This window comes from Nycticebus coucang, chromosome 17 (genome assembly GCF_027406575.1).
Source record: "Nycticebus coucang isolate mNycCou1 chromosome 17, mNycCou1.pri, whole genome shotgun sequence".
Taxonomy (NCBI): domain Eukaryota; kingdom Metazoa; phylum Chordata; class Mammalia; order Primates; family Lorisidae; genus Nycticebus; species Nycticebus coucang.
Window position 1 is genome coordinate 29,615,922 of NC_069796.1, and position 21,438 is coordinate 29,637,359.

Genomic DNA, 21,438 nt, shown 5'->3' on the forward strand with positions numbered 1-21,438 from the left:
CATAAGTAAAATTAGACTTTCTTGGCGGGGGGCGGGGAGGGGGAAACGGACACATCTGTTCTTAATTGCTCAGAAAGAACAGATGTCAATATAGTATAGCATGAAAATTCTTTTAAAATTTTTGCCTCTAACTAGTCCCTAAACTTAGTTACAAACAATACTTGCCTAATCTCAAATTCTGAACATCTGTCAATTATGTGTTTCAGAAAAAAAAGCACAGGTAATAAAAAAAATGATAATATGATTATGCAATGTTTTATACAAGTAAATTATTATACTCTTTTGGGAACAGTAGACAACAGATATAAAAAATATTACATTCAAGTACAGTAGTACCTTGGTATCTGATGGGGACTGGTCCCAGCTTCCCCAAATCAAAATCCACAGTTGTTCAAATTTTATTATTTAAATGGTGTAGTATTTGCTTATAACCTATGCACATGCTACCATACACTTTGAATCATCTCTAGATTATTTATAGAACCCAATACAAAATAACTGCTATGTAAATAGCTGTAATAAAATCATTGAGGAAATACCGGCAAGTAAAAAAGTCTGTACATGTCCAGACATTTTTTTCTTGGATGATTGTGATCTGCTGAAACCAACAGATGAAATCCATGGATATGAAGGGCCAAATGCATATAAAGAATGCAGTTAGGTACACAGATGATTTATTTTAAAAAAATGCTGGAATCACTGGCTATTTCTCTTTAAAAAACTAAAGCTGTATCAGTACTAAAAGAAAATGAATTTTTATATTCCCGGTTTGAGAAAAACATATCTAAGCAAATCAAAAAACAAGGCAATAAAGCTGATGTGCTGGTTCATGCCTATAATCACTGCACTTTGGGAGGTTAAGGCAGGAGAGGCATTTCAGCCCAGGTGTTTGAGACCAGCCCAGGGTAACACAGAGGAATTCTCTACAAAAAAATCAAAAAGTAACTAGGCATGGTGGTCCATGCCTGTAGCCCCAGCTGCTTGGGAGGCTTAGGTAAGAGTTCAGGAGTGTGGGATAAGGTTGAGGTGAGCTATAATGATGTCACTGCACTCTAGCCCAAGTGACAGAGTGAGAACCTGCCTTAAAAAAAAAAAAAAAAAAAAAGGCAATCATAAAGAAAAAGACAGGTTTCATTTTAAAAGATAAACTGAATTTTTTAAAAAGTGGAAAGAATAAGAAAAACTTGCCCATTATATAAAACACAAAAGGTTGACAAACTTACATGAGTGTGTACTTAAAAGAAATTATAAAATAACCTAAGATACCACAATTTGGAATGTTTAGTACCAGAGTCAATTATAAAATAAATATATAAAATATTGTTCCTAAATAACCAAATGGGAAAAAAACTATGATGCAAACAAAATAGAAAATAAGAAATAAATTTAATTAAGTACAGAAATCATTTTTAAAGAAAACTGTATAATTTTATTGATGGATTAAAAATAGGGCTGTGGCTCAGTCGGTAAGGCGCCAGCCCCATATACCGAGGGTGGCGCGTTCAAACCCGGCCCCGGCCAAACTGCAACCAAAAAATAGCCGGGCGTTGTGGCAGGCGCCTGTAGTCCCAGCTACTTGGGAGGCTGAGAGTAGAGAATCGCTTAAGCCCAGGAGTTGGAGGTTGCTGTGAGCTGTGTGAGGCCACGGCACTCTACCGAGGGCCATAAAGTGAGACTCTGTCTCTACCAAAAAAAAAAAAAAAAAAATAGGGCTTAAGGGCAGTGCCTGTGGCTCAAAGGAGTAGGGTGCTGGCCCCATATACCAGAGGTGGTGGGTTCAGACCCTGCCCCAGCCAAAAACTGCAAAAAGAAAAAAAGTGAAAATAGGGCTTAAAAGTAACACAGCACATACTTTTATCAGAAGGCTCACTTCACTCTATAAAATGTCAATTACCCACGAAATATAAAGTTATATACAAATATAGTTTGTAACAAAACCCTCATCAAAGTACAAACAAAATTACTTTTTCAATATAACCAACAAGACCACTTTCGTTTTTTTCTTAAGCAGATTTGTATTTGTTTCCTCAAATAAACTCATATCACATAATACATTCAAAAATGTAATTTATAAGTTTGCTTTTATGCAAGATGGAATAACAGAGTCTGAATTTACTACCCCCCCCAAATAGCAGAAAACAAGACAAAATATATAAAACAACAGTTTCAAGACACTGAAAGGGAGGCAGACCAAGGTTGTTATTCTTAAGAGATGGAATGAAAACTAAGAAAACCTCTACAATAACCTATTTTACTGACAGGCAATCTTAAGACCGCGATGCAAGAAGAAGAAGCCTAACAGAACCTTTCAGTCTCACTAGGTGGAAGACATAAAGTTTTAGGGTATGGGTGATAAAGAAAAGATGCTTAAAATTTGGAAGAAAGGAGTGAGCTGCAAAGGAACAGGAAGTACACAAGAGTATCCATAAAAGTGTATGTGTGTGTATGTTGAATGTGTGTGTGCACTATGGACATCTTCACAAAGGTTCCCATGAGTCTTTGAATGAATACTGTGAGAACAAGACTAAAATGGGGCGGCGCCTGTGGCTCAAAGGGGTAGGGCACCAGTCCCATATGCCGGAGGTGGTGGGTTCAAACCCAGCCCCGGCCAGAAACGCAAAAAAAAAAAAAAAAAGAGAACAAGCCTAAAAGTCAGAATGAAAAGATGATATAATACATGAAGCACTGGGTAGGGTCCTCAGAAACTTACTTTCTTAGTAACATGATAAATCAGCCCTATACTCAAACGTGCTAGACTTGGTCAAACAAAATTAAAAGATAAAGCTTGCAGGGGCACAGTAGCTCACACCTGTAATCTTAGCATTGTGGGAAGCCAAGACTGGTGGACTGCTTGAACTCAGGAGTTCAAGACCAGCCTAAGCAAAAGTGAGACCTCATTTCTACTAAAAATAGAACAACTAGCCGGGCATCACAGAAGGTATCTGTAGTCCCAGGTACTGGGCAGATGGCTCAGGCAAGAGGATTGCCCAAATCCAAAAGATGGAGGTTGATGCGAGCTATGACGACACCACTTCACTCTACTCAGGGCAACAAGAGTGAGACTCCGTCTAAAAATATTAAATAAATAATCAAATAGATTCCAATTAGCTCCAGGGGTCCTCAAACTATGGCCCGCGGGCCACATGAGCCAGTGTGATTTTTTTTTGTTCCTGTTTTGTTTTTTTACTTCAAAATAAGATATGTGCAGTGTGCATAGGAATTTGTTCATAGTTTATTTTTTAAACTATAGTCCGGCCCTCCAATAGTCTGAGGGACAGTGAACTGGCCCCCTGTTTAAAAAGTTTGAGGACCGCTGAGAGACTGTATGTTAGAACAAAGTCCCCCAAAATACAAAAGATGAATCCTAACGATATAAAATTCACAAGGTCTGATATCCAATAAAGGAACAAAACAAAAAGCATACAAAGAATAGAAAGTATAATTCATAACCAAAAGAAAAAACCAATTAATATAAGAAGACCCAGAACTGTCAGAAGGTGATCAACAAAGACATTAAAACAGCTATTTCTAAGCATGCTACTTATGTTCAAGTAGAAATAAATAAAAATATAAAGAGAGAAACAGAATGTAAAAAAAGACCTTGTGGAATGTTATATTAAATCACATGTACACATACATAAGGTCTGGTTGTCCCATTTTTCCAGGAGTATCAAAATTAATGAGTGGCTTAAGATAGTGTCAACTTCATCTACTTATTCATAAAGTTTCCTATCAATTTTCATTTATTACTTTTAACACCCATTCAGATGTATGTCTGCAAGATTAGCTCAATTTGTTGACAGAAAACTGTTCAAGACCAGCCTAAGCAAAAGTGAGACTGCATTTCTACTTTACTTTTACAAAATTCTCTTACAAAACTTTTGATTTCTGTAGGATAATAATGTCCCCCTTTTCATGTCTTATTTTGGTAACTTGTGTTTTCTCTTCTTTTGATAGTCAGTCAAACTCAAAGTTTATCAATTCTGTTGACCTTTTCAAAGAATCAACTTTTCATTTTATTGGTTTTTCTCTATCATTTTTCATTTCACTGATTTCCAGTCAAACTTTACTTGTGCTTGTTTTTCAGTTTACTTTGTTCTTTTCATTCTTTAGATGAAAATTTAAGGTGACTGAATAAAAACAATTCTTTTCTTATGCTATAAAGTTAGTGGTAGAAATTTCTAAGTACTGCTTTTGTTGCATCCCATAAATTTATATGTGTGCTCATTTTCACCGAGTTCAAAATATTTTCTAATTTCTATTGTGAAGTCTTCTCTTATCTCTGCGCCATTTACAAATATATTCTTTAAACTCTCACATTTCTTTCTAGTATTGATTTATAATTTAATTCCAATGTGGTCCAACGATTCCAATCCTTTTAAGTTTATTAAGACTTGTGTTATGGCCCTAGATTCTATGCCCTATCCTGGAAAATCCTATAAGTCATGAAAAAAATTACATATCAGATCAACATGGCTGATAATACTTTCAAGCTTCACACCTTTATTAATTTTCATACCAGTGGTTCTATTATTAAAAGCAGAATTCTAGGCCAGGCCTGGGGGCTCACGCCTGTAATACTAGCCCTCTGGGAGGCCAAGACGTGTGGGATGCTTGAGCTCAGGAGTTTGACACCAGCCTGAGCAAGAGTGAGACCCCATCTCTACTAAAAATAGGAAAAACTAACCGGGCTTGGTGGCACATACCAATAGACCCAGCTACTCCAGAGGTTGAGGCTAGAGGATTGCTTGAACCCAGGAGTTTGAGGTTGCCGTGAGCTAGGCTGATGCTTTCCCAGAGCAACAGAGTAAGACTCTGTTGCAACAAAAACAACAAAACAGAGCAGACCTTTGAAATCATCAGCTATAATTGCTAAATTCCTACTGATCCTTTCAATTATGCCTTCATGTATTTTGAGGCTCTGCTATTAAATATATAATAAAAATTGCTATTGTACCTTGAAAGTTTATTTGGAGGTTCTAGCAGGGGAGTGCAGCTACTGGGAGGGGTGGAAAAAGGAAGAGCGGAGAGAGGGAAGGAGGGAGGGGGGTGGGGCCTTGGTGTGTGCCACACCTTTTGATGGCAAGACTCGATTGCAAGAGGGACTTTGCCTAACAAATGCAATCAGTGTAATCTGGTTTACTGTACCCTCAATGAACCCCCAACAATAAAAAAAAAAAAAGGAAAAAAAATTGCTATTGTACCTAATGTAGTGATCCTTACTTTTTTCTTACCTATCCTTTTATTCTACCCGCCCCTTTTAAAATTTCAGATTAATATGAGGGTATAAACGATTAGGTCACAATGTTTGCATCTGTTAGGTACCCTATTGAAATTGTGTCCCATTCCCAGGAGGTGTGCCATATAACCTGATGTTGTGCCCATTAGGGGGCAGCACACCAATCCCCCTCATAGCGAACTTTTAACACTGAAATTTTGCTGTCAGTCCCTAGTAATATTTCCTGTTTTAAAATCTATTTTGATTGATATTGATATGGTTACTCCAGTTATCTTATGAATATAGTTTGCCTGGCATATCTTCCTTCATCCTTTTACTTTCAACTTATTTGAGCTTTGAAACTAAAGTGTGTGTCTTGAAGACAGCATACAACTGGATCTTAGATTATCACAGAGTTTGATAATCTTTTTCTTTTGACTATGTTTACACTATGCTTCTGTAACAAAAAAGTGTTGACATGTCTGAATTATGTCTGCCATTTTCCTGTTTTTTAAATGTCTCATCTTTTTTTGTTCCTCTGTTCCTCCTTTACTATCAAAATTTCTATCAAATATTTTTGTTTAGTGTTCCATTTTAATTCCTTTGATTTTTAAAAATACCATTTTTTATTATTTTCTTAATGGTTAATCTAGGAATTGCAGTATGTTTAGGGAACAAGGCAACGTAGTCCCCTCTGACTACTTTCAAACAGTAGATTAGAGATTCTAGTCAGTGCAAAAATTAAAGACAATAAATTAAAGGCATAGACACTGGAAAAAGTAAAATGATCTTTATTATAGGACACTGACACTGTATGTGGGAAATTCTAAGAAACCTACAAATAAACTACTAGATTTAATAAAATAATTTATTGAGATCACAAGATAAAGACCAATATGCAAAAACCAACTCGATTTACACATACTTGCAATGAATAAAATGAAAATGAAATTAAAAAACAATTTCCATCAAATCAGTGTTTAAAAGATTAAAATATTTGAGACTAACTTAACAAAAATTTAAGACTCATACACTGAACAATTCAAAACATTGCTGAGAGAAATAAAAGATGATCTAAATACATAATGAATTATCCAGGTTCACAGATTGAAAGATAGATATTAAGACGGCAATTCTCACCAAACTAATCTATATATTCAAATAATTTCCTATCAAAATCCCAGTAAGCTTTATTGTACAATCGGACAAACAGATCCTAAATTTACATGGAAATACAAAGAACCTAAAACAGCAAAAACCATTATAAAAATGAACAAAGTTGTAAAACTTACCGGATTTGGAAACTTACTTAAAAAAAGGCTACAATAATCAAAACAGTCAGTATTGGTATCAAGACAAAAAAACAGTTAAATGGAAAAGAATAAATTTGTCCGGAAAATTATAAACACATAATTACTTCATTAGTTAAATGATTATCAACAAAGATACTAAAGGAATTCAATAGGGAAAGGATAGCCTTTTCAAAAAAAGGGCTGGATCAATTTAATATGTAAATGTCCATTAAGCAAAACTAAACCAAAACAATCCCCTCAAAACAAAAATTAACTCATAGTAGATCATAAGCCAAAATGTTAAGATATATATATATAAAAAACCATAGAAAAAACCCATAAAAAACTTATAGAAAAAACCCATAAACTAAAGAAGTGAGGTTAGTCAAAGATTTCTTTGATAACAACACCAAAAGATCTACCTTTAAAAGAAAAAAAATACACTGAAATTCATCAAAATTAAAAACTTTTGTCCTTCAAAAGTTACTAGTCAGAAAAAAGATAAGCCACAGACTGAGAAAATATGTAATCATTTATCTAATAAAGAAATTGTTTGCAAAATATATAAATTTTTACAACTTGATAAGACAACACAATCTAAAAATAGATGAAAAAAATCTGAATGGGTATTTCACCAAAGAAGATATACAACATAATTATTACATGAACATCAGAAAGCAGAACTGTGCTTACACGATAATAAGGATACAGGAAAATAGATTACAAAGGGGCAACTAGATAAAGGGCACCTATGAACAATTTACACCTAAGATTATACTTGGTAAAAAAACTGAAGTAATGCTTCTAGTTCTTCATTTAAAAGTGAATTGCTCCATTATGTGTCTTCGATATTATATTGTATAGTTTCGTTTTGTTTTTCTGTGCAACAAAAGAGTCTCACTTTGTTACCCAGGCTAGAGTGCCTTGGCGTCAGCCTACCTCACAACAACCTCAAACTCCTGGATTCAAGTAATCCTCCTGCCTCAGCCTCCACAGTAGCTATAACTACAGGTGCCAGCCACAACATACAGTTAATTTTTCTATTTTTAGTAGAGATGGGGTCTTGCTTTGCTCAGGTTAGAGTTCAAGGGATCCTCCCATCTTGGGTTCCCAGAGTTCTAGGATTACAGATGTGAGCTACTGTGCATGGCCAACACTGTAGTTTTTCTCTAGTACAATAAAGCAAGAGAGGCAAAAAAGGCTTTTGGATGAGGCAGAAAAAGGAAGCAAAATTGTCTATTTACCGATGACAAGATAATTTGTTTAGAAAAATGCTGAAGAACCTATAAAACAGCAATGAGAGTAAGTAAATTTAGTAAGGTTACAAGATAAGACTATCATAGGCAATATCTCTACACTGTGAACTACAAAACACTGTTGAGAGAAATCAAACAGCTAAATAAATGTAGTGATGTATTTTGTTCATGTTTCAAAGGTCAATTGTGAAGATATTAATTCTCCCTTAACTTGTTTATACATTTATTATGTTTCCACTGAAAATCCCAGCAGGGTATTAAAAACTTTCAAATTCACAAACTGTTGCCAAAATTCACATGATTGCAAAAGAACCATATAATAACCAAAACGTCTTTGACAAAAGTTCCAGGACCTATGCTATATGATTTCATAATTTATTATAAAGCTACATTAATCAGGACAATGTGGTATGGGTACCAAGACAGAAAAACAAATCAATATAACAAAATAAAGAATTGAGAAATAGACCCACAAATACACAATAAATTAAATTCCAATAAAGATACAAAGGCAATCCAGAGGATAAAGGATATTTTTGTCAACATACGATGCTGAAACAACTAAGAACACAAAGGTAAAAAGGTAAATTATACCAACATCTAATACCATATAAAAAAATTAACTTAAAATAGATCACAGACCTACGTATAATAAAATCTAAAATTAAAAAACTTCCAGAAGAAATTGTAGAAAAATATTCTTTGTGATCTTAGGCTAACCAAAGATTTCTTTTTTAAAAGTACTTAAATATGTCAATTTTATTGCTTCATCACACACACATTTATTTGCCACTAAAAAGGGAACTAGAGACTTGGGGGTGGAGGCAAGATGGCTGACAGGAGCCGCTTTCCACAGAGACTCCCATCCAGAAGGAGAGTTAAAGGACAGAAGTTAAGCAAGTAAGCTGATGGTTTGGAGCTCAGCCAACAAAGTTGAAGAACGCACATCAACCCTGCTGAGGCGAGCTGTGACCCAAAGGAAACAAACTATAGGTACAAAATCCATTGCCAAGCTGATGGGAGTTCCCACCCTGGTGAGAATGGCTCGCAGTATACTTTCTACAAACAAGTGAGCAGAGTTCAGATCCCCTCCTATTTTATCCCACAGGAGAGACCCTCTAAAACCTGGAACTCCTTCCCCAGAGAGGACCTACTAGTAGGCCATGGCCCTCTCCCACCAGGCATAAAACTGTATAAAATTGTATATATTCTCTACCTGCAATTCTGAACTCCCAGCACTCCCCTCCACTCTCACACTGAGGTCTGGAAGCCAGTCCCCCATGGACTCCAGATTCTTGGGCATTTTGTTGAGAGGTATGGACAAGGCGTGGGATGTTGCAAGTCTGTGCTGATTCTGAGGCATAGGGGTAAGGAGAAGACAGTGGATTGGGGAAGCTATATGGGAGAGGGAGAGGTGGTACCCCATGGCACAGAACAACAGTGGCAGCAGCGGGCACAATAAGGCTCACATCCCTGGGGATATTTTGGAGAGACACTCCCCGCCAATCTGGGCAACCAGAAGAAGCAGGGCATCTTCTCTGATGGCAGCCACTGGTGGAACAGATTTGGGATGGAAACACAGACCCCGTAGTAAAAGGTATGCCTGAGGTGGTACCTGCCTGGGCTCAGCAGGGATAAAGACAAGAATACATGCCTGCAGAGATGGCATACTACCAGGGTGGAGCTAAGTCAGAAGGGCTTCTTTAGTGAACCTAAGAAGCACCCAGGCCCCAGGGGATCACAGCTAAGAAAAAGCACATGGGGCAACTGCACCAGCCCAGGGAGAGGCAAGAATTGAGAGTTGAGTGTGAGCTATAACCGTGCCCATCCCAACACAGACTGTAGCCATGACAGAGATGGCAGCTCCAGGCAACTGCACAGGGCGGGGCTGAGTCACAGTTTCTGTGAACTCAACAGTGCCTGGCCCACAGGAGAATATAGCTGGGATAGAAACACAAATATGCAAAAATATAAGTGACAGCAACATCAATAAGGGGCAGAGCTGGAACTGAGTGAACTGCCCCAGCTTCCATTAAACACCTGAGGTTGTCAGGCCCCAGCTCCCCCTGCCGGATGGTGGCAGAGTGCAGTGGCCTAGCTGAGGAGACATAGATCTCCCTATGTCTCAGGCAGGTGCAAACCTCTGGAGCATCTGCTCACTGGAGGGAACTGGGTCACAGCCCTACAGGGTTACCAGTGACTGGGTGTGACAGAGGTGCAAGGTGGGGAAAGAGGCATCAACCTTCCCAGTCTAATTCATTTGCTAGGTGGGGCCTCCTGACTCCACGGAGCACCGGAGTGAGTTTACTACAGCTGCCAGGAGACCCCTGCTATCTAGCAAACGAAGACCTTTTGATCTCTCCCACTTGAGAGTGGGTGCTGACTGGGACAACTGATTTGGAACTCTTGAACTGGGCCAATCATCCAAGGACTATCCAAAGTGGTACCCTGGGTGTATGGTTGTGGGAAGGTTTGATTTTCCTTTCCCTATTGCCAGCTGGGGGATGGGGAGGGGTGATTTAATTGTTGGTTTTTCCCCACAGCTCAGAGTTCAACCCAGAGTAACTGATTCACTAGGAAAGGACAAAGAGCCCCACAACACCTAGCAGGTCCCTAGTGTCTCAGGCTGTAGCACTGTACAGGTCCTTTGCAAAGCTCTAGGGGAAAACGTAGAGACACCACTCCCAGCTCTTGGGCAAAGGGCTAGTTAATCACTACTCCAGAAGCCCTCAACCCAACTTCACCTTATCTGATCATCTAGCCAAACGGTGTAAAATAATCATGGGGTGTAATCAGTGGAAAAACTCCGGTAACATGAATAACCAGAGTAGATCAACTCCCCCAAGGAATGACATGGCAGACACAACTGAAGCTCACATTCATAAACAAATGGCTGAAATGTAAGAAACTGAATTCAAAATTTGGATTGCAAATAAGACTAATAAAATGGAGGCAAAGTTGGAATTAGAAATTCAAGGAGCATTACAAAAGTTGTCTCAAGAATTCACTGAATTCAAAGACAAAATCACCAAAGATGTTGACACATTGAGACAAGAACTTGCAGCCCTCAAATAACTGAGAAATACAGTAGAATCCCTCAGTAACAGAATAGAGCAGACAGAAGAAAGGATTTCTGACATTGAAGACAAAGCTTTTGAACTCTCTCAAATGCTCAAAGTGGAAGAGAAGTGGAGAAAAAAAACGGATCATTCTCTCAGACAACTCTGGGATAATTTGAAGAAAACTAATATTTGCCGCGAGGTTGTTTCAAAAGGCACAGATGCTCTACTTCATGAGATAATGAAGGAGAACTTCCCAGACAAGCCAAAGAATTCTGAAATGCAGATAGCAGGCAGTTTCAGAACCCTAGCACGACTCAACCCAAATAAGACATCTCCTAGACACGTGATAATTAACTTTGCCAAGGTGAGTATGAAGGAGAAAATTCTGCAAGCAGCCAAATGGAAGAAAACCATAACCTATAAGGGTAAGAATATTAGAATGACGGCAGATCTCTCTGCTGAAACCTTTCAAGCTAGAAGAGGGTGGTCATAGAATTTTAATCTCCAAAAATAAAATAACTTTCAACCCCAGATCCCGTATCCAGCTAAACTGAGTTTCATTTATGATGGAGAAATTAAATACTTTAATGACATTCACATGTTGAAGAAATCTGCCATAACTCCACCAGCTCTTCAGGATATTCTCAGACCTATCCTCCATAATGACCAGCACAATCCTCCACCACAAAAGTAAACTCACTCAGAAACTTTTGATCAAATTCCAGCTTCCACAGTGGTGAAAGGATTAAAAATGTCCACTGGACTTTCAAAAAATTCGATACCCAAAATACTACCAGACTTATCAATATTCTCCATTAATGTGAATGCCTTAAATTGTCCTCTAAAGAGGCACGGGTTGGCTGACTGGAAACAAAAACTCAGGCCAGATATCTGCTGCATACAAGAATCTCATCTTACCTTAAAGATAAATATAGACTCAGGGTGAAGGGATGGTCATCTATATTTCAGGAAAATGGAAATCAGAAAAAAGCAGGTGTTGCAATTTTATTCGCAGAAACAATAGCTTTAAACCAATACAAGTAAGGAAAGATAAGGATGGTCACTTCATATTTGTTAAGGGTAACACTCAACATGATGAGATTTCAATTATTAACATTTACGCACCCAACCAGAATGCGCCTCAATTTATAAGAGAGACATGAGCAACTTCCTTTCCTCCAGTACCATGATAGTTGGAGATTTTAACACTTCTTTGGCAGTGTTGGATAGATCCTCCAAAAGAAGCTAAGCAAAGAAATTTTAGACTTAAACTTAACCATTCAACAATTGGATTAACAGACATCCACAGAACATTTAATACGAACAAAACTGAACACACATCCTTTTCATCAGCCCATGGATCATCCTCCAAAATTGATCACATCTTAGGTCACAAGTCTAACCTCAACAAATTTAAAAGAATAGAAATTATTCCTTGCATCTTCTCAGACAATCATGGAATAAAAGTTGAACTCAGTATCAATAGGAATCTGCATACTCATACAAAAACATGGAACTAAATAACCATTTGCTGAACGATAGATGGGTCACAGATGAGATTAAGAAGGAAATTTTTAAATTTTTGGAACAAACTGATAAAGAAGACACGAATTATCAGAACCTCTGGAATACCAAAGGCAGTCCTAATAGGGTAATTTATAGCACTGCAAACCTTCCTCAAGAGAATGGCAAGAGAGGAAGTTAACAACTTAATGGGACATCTCAAGCAACTGGAAAAGGAGTAACATTCCAATCCCAAACCCAGCACAAGAAAAGAAATAACCAAAATGAGAGCAGAATTAAATGAAATTTAAAACAAAAGGAATATACAACAGATTAATAAATCAAAAAGTTGGTTTTTTGAAACTGTCAATAAAATAAACCTTTGGCCAATCTAACCAGGAGAAAAAAGAGTAAAATTTCTAATTTCATCAATCGGAAATGGTAAGGACAAAATAACAACAGACTCCTCAGAAATTAAAAAAACCCTTAATGAATATTACAAGAAACTCTATTCTTAGAAATACGAAAATTTGAAGGAAATAAATCAATACTTGGAAGCACGCCACATTCCTAGACTTGGCCAGAATGAAGTAGACATGTTGAACAGCCTATATCAAGTTCTGAAATAGCATCAACTTAACAAAATCTCCCTAAAAAGAAACGCCCGGAACCAGATGGACTTTAAAGAGGAACCAGTACCTATATTACTCAACCTTTTCCAAAATATAGAAAAAGAAGAAATATTACCCAATACATTCTATGAAGCAAACATCACCTTGATCCCCAAACCAGGAAAAGACCCAACAACAAAAGAAAATTATAGACCAGTATCACTAATGAATATTGATACAAAAATATTCAACAAGATCCCAACAAACAGAATCCAGCAACATATCAAAAAAATTATACACCATGACTAGGTGGGTTTTATCCCAGGGTCTCAAAGCTGGTTCAATGTACGTAAATCTATAAATATAATTCATCTCATCAACAAATTAAAAAACAAAGACCATATGATTCTCTCAATTGATGCAGAAAAAGCTTTTGATAATATCCAGTGTCCTTTCAAATTGTATATAAAACCAGCACATTGTACCCCATGGTTGCATTAATGTATACAGCTATGATTTAATAATAAAAAAAAATATCCAGCATCCTTTCAGGATCAGAACACTTAAGAAAATTGGTATAGAAGGGACATTTCTTAAACTGATAGAGGCCATCTACAGCAAACCCACAGTTAATATTGTATTGAATGGAGTTAAATTGAAATCATTTCCACTTAGATCAGGAACCAGGCAAGGATGCCCATTGTCTCCACTGCTCTTTAACATTGTAATGGAAGTTTTAGCCACCGCAATTAGGCAAGGAAAGGCAATCAAGGGTATCCATATAGGATTAGAAGAGACCAAACTTTCACGCTTTGCAGATGACATGATTATATATCTGGAAAACGTCACAGATAGTACTATAAAACTCTTAGAAGTGATCAAGGAATACAGCAGCGTCTCAGGCTACAAAATCAACACTCATAAATCTGTAGCCTTTGTATATAATAACAATAGTCATACAGAAAAAAACAGTCAAGGACTCTATTCCGTTCACAGTAGTGCCAAAGAAGATGAAATATTTGGGAGTTTATCTAACAAAGGACATGAAAGATCTCTATAAAGAGAACTATGAAACTCTAAGAAAAGAAATAGCTGAAAATGTTAACAAATGGAAGAAACATACATGCTCGTATAAAAATGCTAGAAGAAAGTGTAGGAAAAATACTTGAAGGAATCAGCCTGGGAGAATATTTTATGAGGAGGACCCCCCCACCCCCAGACAATTGAAGCAACACCAAAAATACATTACTGTGAGAGTGAAAGTTTTATCTCTTCTGATCCTATATGGATACCCTTGATAGCCTTTTCTTGCCTAATTGCAAAGAAGATAGTAAAGCAAGCAGACAGCCCTCAGAATGGGAGAAGATATTTGCAGGTTGTGTCTCTGACAAAGGCTTAATAACTAGAATCCACAGAGAACTCAAACGTATTAGCAAGAAAAGAATAAGTGATCCCATCTCAGGGTGGGCAAGGGACTTGAAGAGAAACTTCTTGAAGAATACAGGTGCACGGCCTACAGACATGAAAAAATGCTCATCATCCTTAATCATCAGTGAAATGCAAATCAAAACTACTTTGAGATATCATCTAACTCCAGTAAGATTATCCCCTATCACAAAATCCCCAAACCAGAGATGTTGGTGTGGATGTGGAGAAAAGGGAACACTTTTGCACTGCTGGTAGGAATGCAAACTAATACGTTCCTTTTGTAAACATGTTTGGAAAACACATAGGGATCTAAACATAGACCTGCCATTCAATCGTACAATTCTTCTACTAGGTATATATCCAGAAGACCAAAAATCACATTATAATAAAGATATATGTACCAGAATGTTTACTGCAGCCCAATTCATAATTGCTTAGTCATGGAAGAAGCCCAAGTGCCCATCGACCCATGAATAGAATAATAAATTTTGGTATATGTACACCATGGAATATTATGCAGCCTTAAAAAAAGATGGGAGACTTTATCTCTTTCATGTTTACCTGGATGGAGCTGGAACATATTCTTCTTAGTTAAGTATCAAAGCCTTACTATGAAAACTATAACCCAGTTATAGCCCAAGAGGGAGGAGAAGGGAAGGGGGAGGATAATTGGTGGGATCACACCTACAGTGCATCTTACGAGGGTGCATGTTAAATTTACTAAGTGTAGAATATAAATGTTTTAACACAATAACTAAGAAAATGCAGTAAAGGCTATGTTAACCAGTTTGATGAAAATATTTCAAATTGTATATAAAACCAGCACATTGTACCCCATGATTGCATTAATGTACACAGGTATGATTTAATAAAAAATAATAATAATAAAAGTGAACTAGTGCAATGTAATTTCTTTTTATTGTAATCTAATTATTATGCTCTAGGCAAACTACCTACTGTTTTCTTTACATTCCTTCCTTACAAGTTACTTTGCATCAATTTTTATTTTTTTATCTTTTGGTGGGGAGACAGAGTCTTACTCTGTCACTCTGGGTAGAGTGCCCTGGTGTCATAGCTCCCAGCAACCTCAAACTCTTGGGTTCAAGTGATCCTCTTGGCTCAGCCTCCCAAGCAGGTGGGATTACAGGCACCCGTCACAATGCCCTCCTACTTTTTTTTTTCTATTTTTAGTAGAGATGGAGGTCTCACTCTTGCTCAGGCTGGTCTGGAACTCCTGAGCTCAAGCAATCCACCCACCTTGGCCTTCCAGAGTGCTATAATCACAGGCGTGAGCCACAGCATCTGGCCCTTTGCTTCAAATTTTTAACATTGGATTTCATCTCACTGACTCTTAAGGCTTCTAAAACACACAGAATACTGAGACTTATGGCTGCTTTTCAGTTAAAAGTAGAGCTAAAGCACACAGAAGTTCAAATACACTCAAATTATACAGATCTCTTATAAACTACTGGCATCAAGGTAGAAAGGAAAAGATACAAGAAGAAAAAGATACTACAGAACTCATTCATAGGTTATCAAAATTATCGACACACAGTATATACTAGGGCAGAGTAGCTTTCTCAACCTGCTTCATAAAATCATCAGCAAGAAACAAAAGTACAAATATAAGGTTTATGGCTATATCAATTCTGTATCATAACAGCCTATTCTGACATTCTCAGAAGGATCTCATCTATGATAAACACAGAAAAAGAACAGTGTCAATTAGTTCCCTTTCAAGCCAAAGGAAACCTGTTGCATAAAAGGTATCTCAGTTTTACTTTCCTATCTTTTTGTACAGTAAAAATGTCCTTACTCACCTCCTTCTGTAAGGTAAGTGATATTTGATCTCCTGGAGATCTTTTTCTGTTCTATCCTGCTTTTGGGGAAGACCTTCTAGTAGAGGAAAGGGAATTTGGTACCAGGGTTGAGAGAAAAGCTACTAAGGTTCTTTATTAATATTCCTGAGCACATGGGATAAGAGGCGTCTGAATCATCCCAGGAATTCTCTTCAGTGATCATCAGAAAAGGTTGGGTTAAGCTTTTGTGATAGGTCCATCAGCATTCTACTTACAGCAATAAGCTTCTCATAGATCTTTGAATTCCAGCAATAAGAGATGTTAGACTCAGACTGCTACAAGCGAGCCTGAAAAGAATTCTATAGCCCAGAAAGAGCCTAAACCCCAACCCTAACACTAAAGATTTCCTATAAATTACACTCAAAACACAGTCCATTAAAGAAAGTAAAATGAGAAACATCAAAATTAAGTACTTCTGCTTTGAAACTAATAACTAGATGGAAAACATAATCCAGATAGGAAGACAATAACTACAAATAACATGCCTGTTAAAGGACTAGTACAGTGCATACATACAGAACTTCTGAAACACAAAATTAAGAAATTAACTGTAGCTTCCTCCAAACTGGGTAAAAGACACAGAGACATTTCATAATACAATGATACAGCATACAAAATACATCATACAAATGATAAAGTACACAAAAACATGCTCACCATCATTAATCTTTAGAGAAATGTAAATTCAAACCTCTGTCAGTACCACATATCAATTAGGACATGTAACTTAACTAGACTGATCTTATCCCTAAGTGTTCATGAGGATATGATCTGGGAAAATGGAACTGCCCTACAGTGCTGTTGGGAATGACAAAAGGTACAACTTTGGGGGAGAGCATGGCACTTTCTTAAAGCTTAAATGTGGATCTACCACATAACCTAGTCAAAGCCTATTTATTCAAAATATATGAAAGAATGTGTTTACAGAAACACTCATAATCTAGTCATTCTACTCCCAGGTATTTACTCAGAGAAATGAAAATATATGTCCACATAAAGACTTCTATACAAACATTCACAGTAATGTTCTTTGCAACCGTCAAATGTCTATCAGTAATTAAATGTCAAAAAATAGTGGTATAACCACATGAGAGAATACTGTAATCCCAAGGAATGAAATACTGATAATAACCAATAAGATGGATAAATCCAAAATAATTTTACCATGTTAGAAGCTGGATGAGAAAAGAATACATATTGTATGTTTTCCTCATACCAAATCCAGCAAGAAACAAACTAATCTACATTGACAAAAAAAGTCAGTAATTGCCTAGGGACCAAAGAAGAGAAAAAGGAAGGATGAGAGGGGAGGTATATAAAGGGACATGAGGAAACGCTTTCTGGTGATAGACAAGTTCATTATTTTCGTAACAGTTAAGTTTTATAGGTGTTTATATATGCCAAAAGTTACCATATACCGTAAATATGTGCAGTTTGGCACATGTCAATTATATCTCAATGAAGTTGGGGATTTTGGGGGGGGATTTTTTTGAGATAAGAGTTTCACTCTGTGGCCCTGGATACAGTGCCATGGTGTCATCATAGCTCACAGCAACCTCAACTCCTAGGTTTGAGAAATCCTCTTGCTTCAGCTTCCTGAGTAGCTAGGACTATAGGCGCCTGCCATGACGCCCAGCTAGTTTTTCTATTTCTAGTAAAAACTACTGGATCTCACTCTTGCTCAGGCTGATCTCAAATCCCTGAGCCCAGGCAATCCACCTGCCTTGGTCTCCCAGAGTGCTAGGATTACAGGTGTGAGCCACTGTGCCCAGTCAATAAAGTTGTTTTAAAAAGACATATAAAAATGCAAGTCAAATAGGATAAAAGATAAGCCAAACAGCTTTAATCTGAATGCATTAAAAGATTCTTACACAAACAATAAGACTTTTAAAATACAACTACCCTCCCCAAACCTTAAACAGATCCTTCACTAAAGAAAACAAAAAGCAATGGCCAACAAGCATTAAAAAAGTGTTCAATATCATTATTCATTAAAAAAAAGAAAATTAAAATAGGCACACACATGTGGACATTCGATTTATGAAAAAGTGTGGCAATGAATGAATGGGAAAAGAACATATGGGAATCAATATGGAAAACCATTAATCATTATACCACACTCAAAAATCAATTCCAGGTAGACTATAGATCTAACTGTGAAAGGAAAAAAGTAAAATGGTTTCTACATCTCAGTTAAGAAAAAAAAAAAAAAGGACAACTCACTAAGAAAACGGGAAACAAAAACTAAAGAGCCACTTTACAGAAAAGGTTATTCTAATGAAAATGTACTCAATGCAATCAGTAAAATGCAAACTGAAACTACCATGAAATACCATCATAGGCTCAGCAGAATAACTAAAAATTGAGCAGTTGAAAACTTAAAACTAGTAAGAGTGGTCTAGGGCCATACCCCTCTGAAAGTACCCGATCTTGTCTAATCTTGGAAGCTGAGTAGGTTCGGGTCTGGTTAGAAATTTGGATGGGAGAGAGCGGCTCCTGTGGCTCAAAAGAGTAGGGCGCAGGCCCCATATGCCAGAGGTGGTAGGTTCAAACCCAGCCCCGGCCAAAAACTGCAAAAAAAAAAAAGAAATTTGGATGGGAGAAAGACTGATAATACTAAGTATTGGTGAAAATGTGAACCAATGTGAATTCTTACACACTGCTGATGGGTTTGTAAATTAGTACATCATTTGGAATACAAGGTGAAATTAACAAATATAAGGCATATTCTGTGAGCCAACAATTCCTTGTTAGGTATGCTTAGCAGAAATACAAGCACATCTGCATCTAATATACAAAAATGCTTTACACAGCTGCTTTACTTATAGTAACCCTCAATTGTGCTGACAATAAAATATTGAATAATGAGAATGAATTAACTGTAAGTATATAAAACAATATGAATAAATTCAGTAAACATAACAATGGATCAAAGACATACACAAGAGAATACTGTATGATTTATGATTATATTCATATTACATTCAAAATTAAGCAAAACAAATTACAGTGTTAAGGTGTGCATACCACAGGCTTAACTGAAATCTGTGATCTCCGAGTTGGGGTTGGGGGTGGTAACAGTAGATTTGAGAAAAGACGTGCAGGCTGCTTCTAGGTGCTGACAATGTTCAATTTCCAGATCTGGGTAGTAATTAAGCAAATGTTCCAAGTAGAACAACTCACTAAAATGTACACTTATGTTATTTGCAGTTTTCCCCATAATATTATATTTCGCAACAAAAGAGCTCAAATTATTGAGTGCTGCAGCTCAGATAATATTCCAAAGCATGGCACTTAGGCATTCTAAATTCCTGAACGTTAAGAACTAAGAAGCAAAGTCTCTCTGATCTTCTCTTGCCCTTTTGTCCTTTGCCCCTCTTTAAAGAGAGTCATAGAAACCAAATTCCTCTTCCCTAAGGTGGGTCTTAACAAGTATAATTCCTCTGCCCCAAAGCAAGCCATAAAACCTAGAAAGATTACTTCTTTCTCCCTTGAAGACCCTCATTCCAGAGGGTTCCTGACCTACACCTTATATAGAAAGGAACATAACACACAGAGGCCAATAAGAATCTAATCATACCCTTTTGTCCAATCACATTCCTACAGAGCAGCTTGTTCTTCGTTTAACCTAAACATGGACAGTTTTCCTTGGGCTTTTGGGTCTTCATTTCTAAAGGCTCCCATCTGACATAAAACTTTTATTAATTAAATCTGCATACTTTTCTTTTATAAATCTGTATTTTGTTATAGGAATGTCAGCCAGGAATCTTGCCATAGGTGAGAAGAAGATATTACTTTTTCTCCCCTACAATATTAATAAAAGTGGTTAGCTACCTTATGCAGATAGGATGAATGGTGTGGATGGCAATAAAAGTGCACATAAAACATCCTTAAAGTCCAACTTGTTTTACTGTCTTGTTGATGGTACGAACTTACTGCTTTGTCAAAAAAATTATTTTTTTTGTGGTTTTTTTTTTTTTTTTTTTGGCCAGGGCTGGGTTTGAACCCACCACCTCTGGCATATGGGACCGGCGCCCTACCCCTTTGAGCCACAGGCGCCGCCCTCAAAAAAATTATTTTAAAAATTATGGCTTTAGAAAATGGACAATGCTATTTATCAACCACCTTTCCCAACCTCAGTGACTAACACAGAGTACCTGACATGTAGCAGACAATAAATGTCTTCTAGGTGAATCAATGCCTTGGTGCTTGAGATATTTTCTCTGACTGAAATGTTTATTCTCTCATTTGCTTAAGGAATCCTGATTATGTGTTGAATCCATTTCTACAACTGCCTCTCTAATAAAGTTCTCTTTCTTGGAGAACACTAGGGACTTTTTATTTGTTTATTTTTATTTCTTATTTTAGATTAATATAAGGATTCAAAAGATTAGGTTACATTATTTGTGTTTGTCAGGTAACATCCCAATCCAAAGTAAACCATTTTTCCCCCCTAAAAGCCAGGGTCTTTTAAAGAGATGACATTCAGTCAATGTTTATTTGCTATATAAATGAATGTCCGAATGAATAAACATCACAGTTGAACTTTATTTAAAAATCAAATGTAACAAAGCCTTTAATTTCTGAAGCTAAAATCGCATCTTAACGTGACAACTAAAAAGTGAAGATAATTCTAGAAAAAGGCTACATTTATTTCAAAATAAGATAATTAAATTTCAGAGTTGATTACTTATCTCCTTTGTTTATAGTAAGTCTTACTGGCTTAAATTACATACAAAATTTCATTATACAATAAGGGAGTATCCTTTAGATGGCTTACTAAAATACAGGTGGTCATAAAGTTTGTGGAAATCACCCACAAACTTTATGGCCACCCTGTACATGCAAACTCCATAGAAATTTAAGTGCTTCCCACCTCAGTGAAGTTTCTGGGGGTTCTGTAAGTTGGGGCATAACAATATATCTCCTCCAAGGTAAAATACAAATTGTTATACTCCATACTACCCCCTTGCCCCCCCCCACACACACACACAAAGAGGCAAACTGCTTGGTTATTTTCTTAGGATTTTGGAGGTAACATATTCCATATGTGAGTGTGCTTTGAACCTTCTTCAGAGTCACTAATAAGGATGCCACCAAATTCAGAATGCAGTATAAGCCACTGTACCATTTGGGCTTATCATCCAGCATATCCAATGATATCTGAAGCATCCACACCAAATAGGGGTACTTTACGGAGCCTCTGGCA

General features: G+C 36.9%; 1 protein-coding gene across 8 annotated transcripts in view; it reads right to left on the minus strand.

The window, feature by feature from the left end:
* The window catches only part of RAPGEF6 (Rap guanine nucleotide exchange factor 6), a 200,548-nt gene that overhangs the window by 129,322 nt on the left and 49,788 nt on the right, over positions 1 to 21,438 (minus strand). The window lies entirely within an intron of this gene.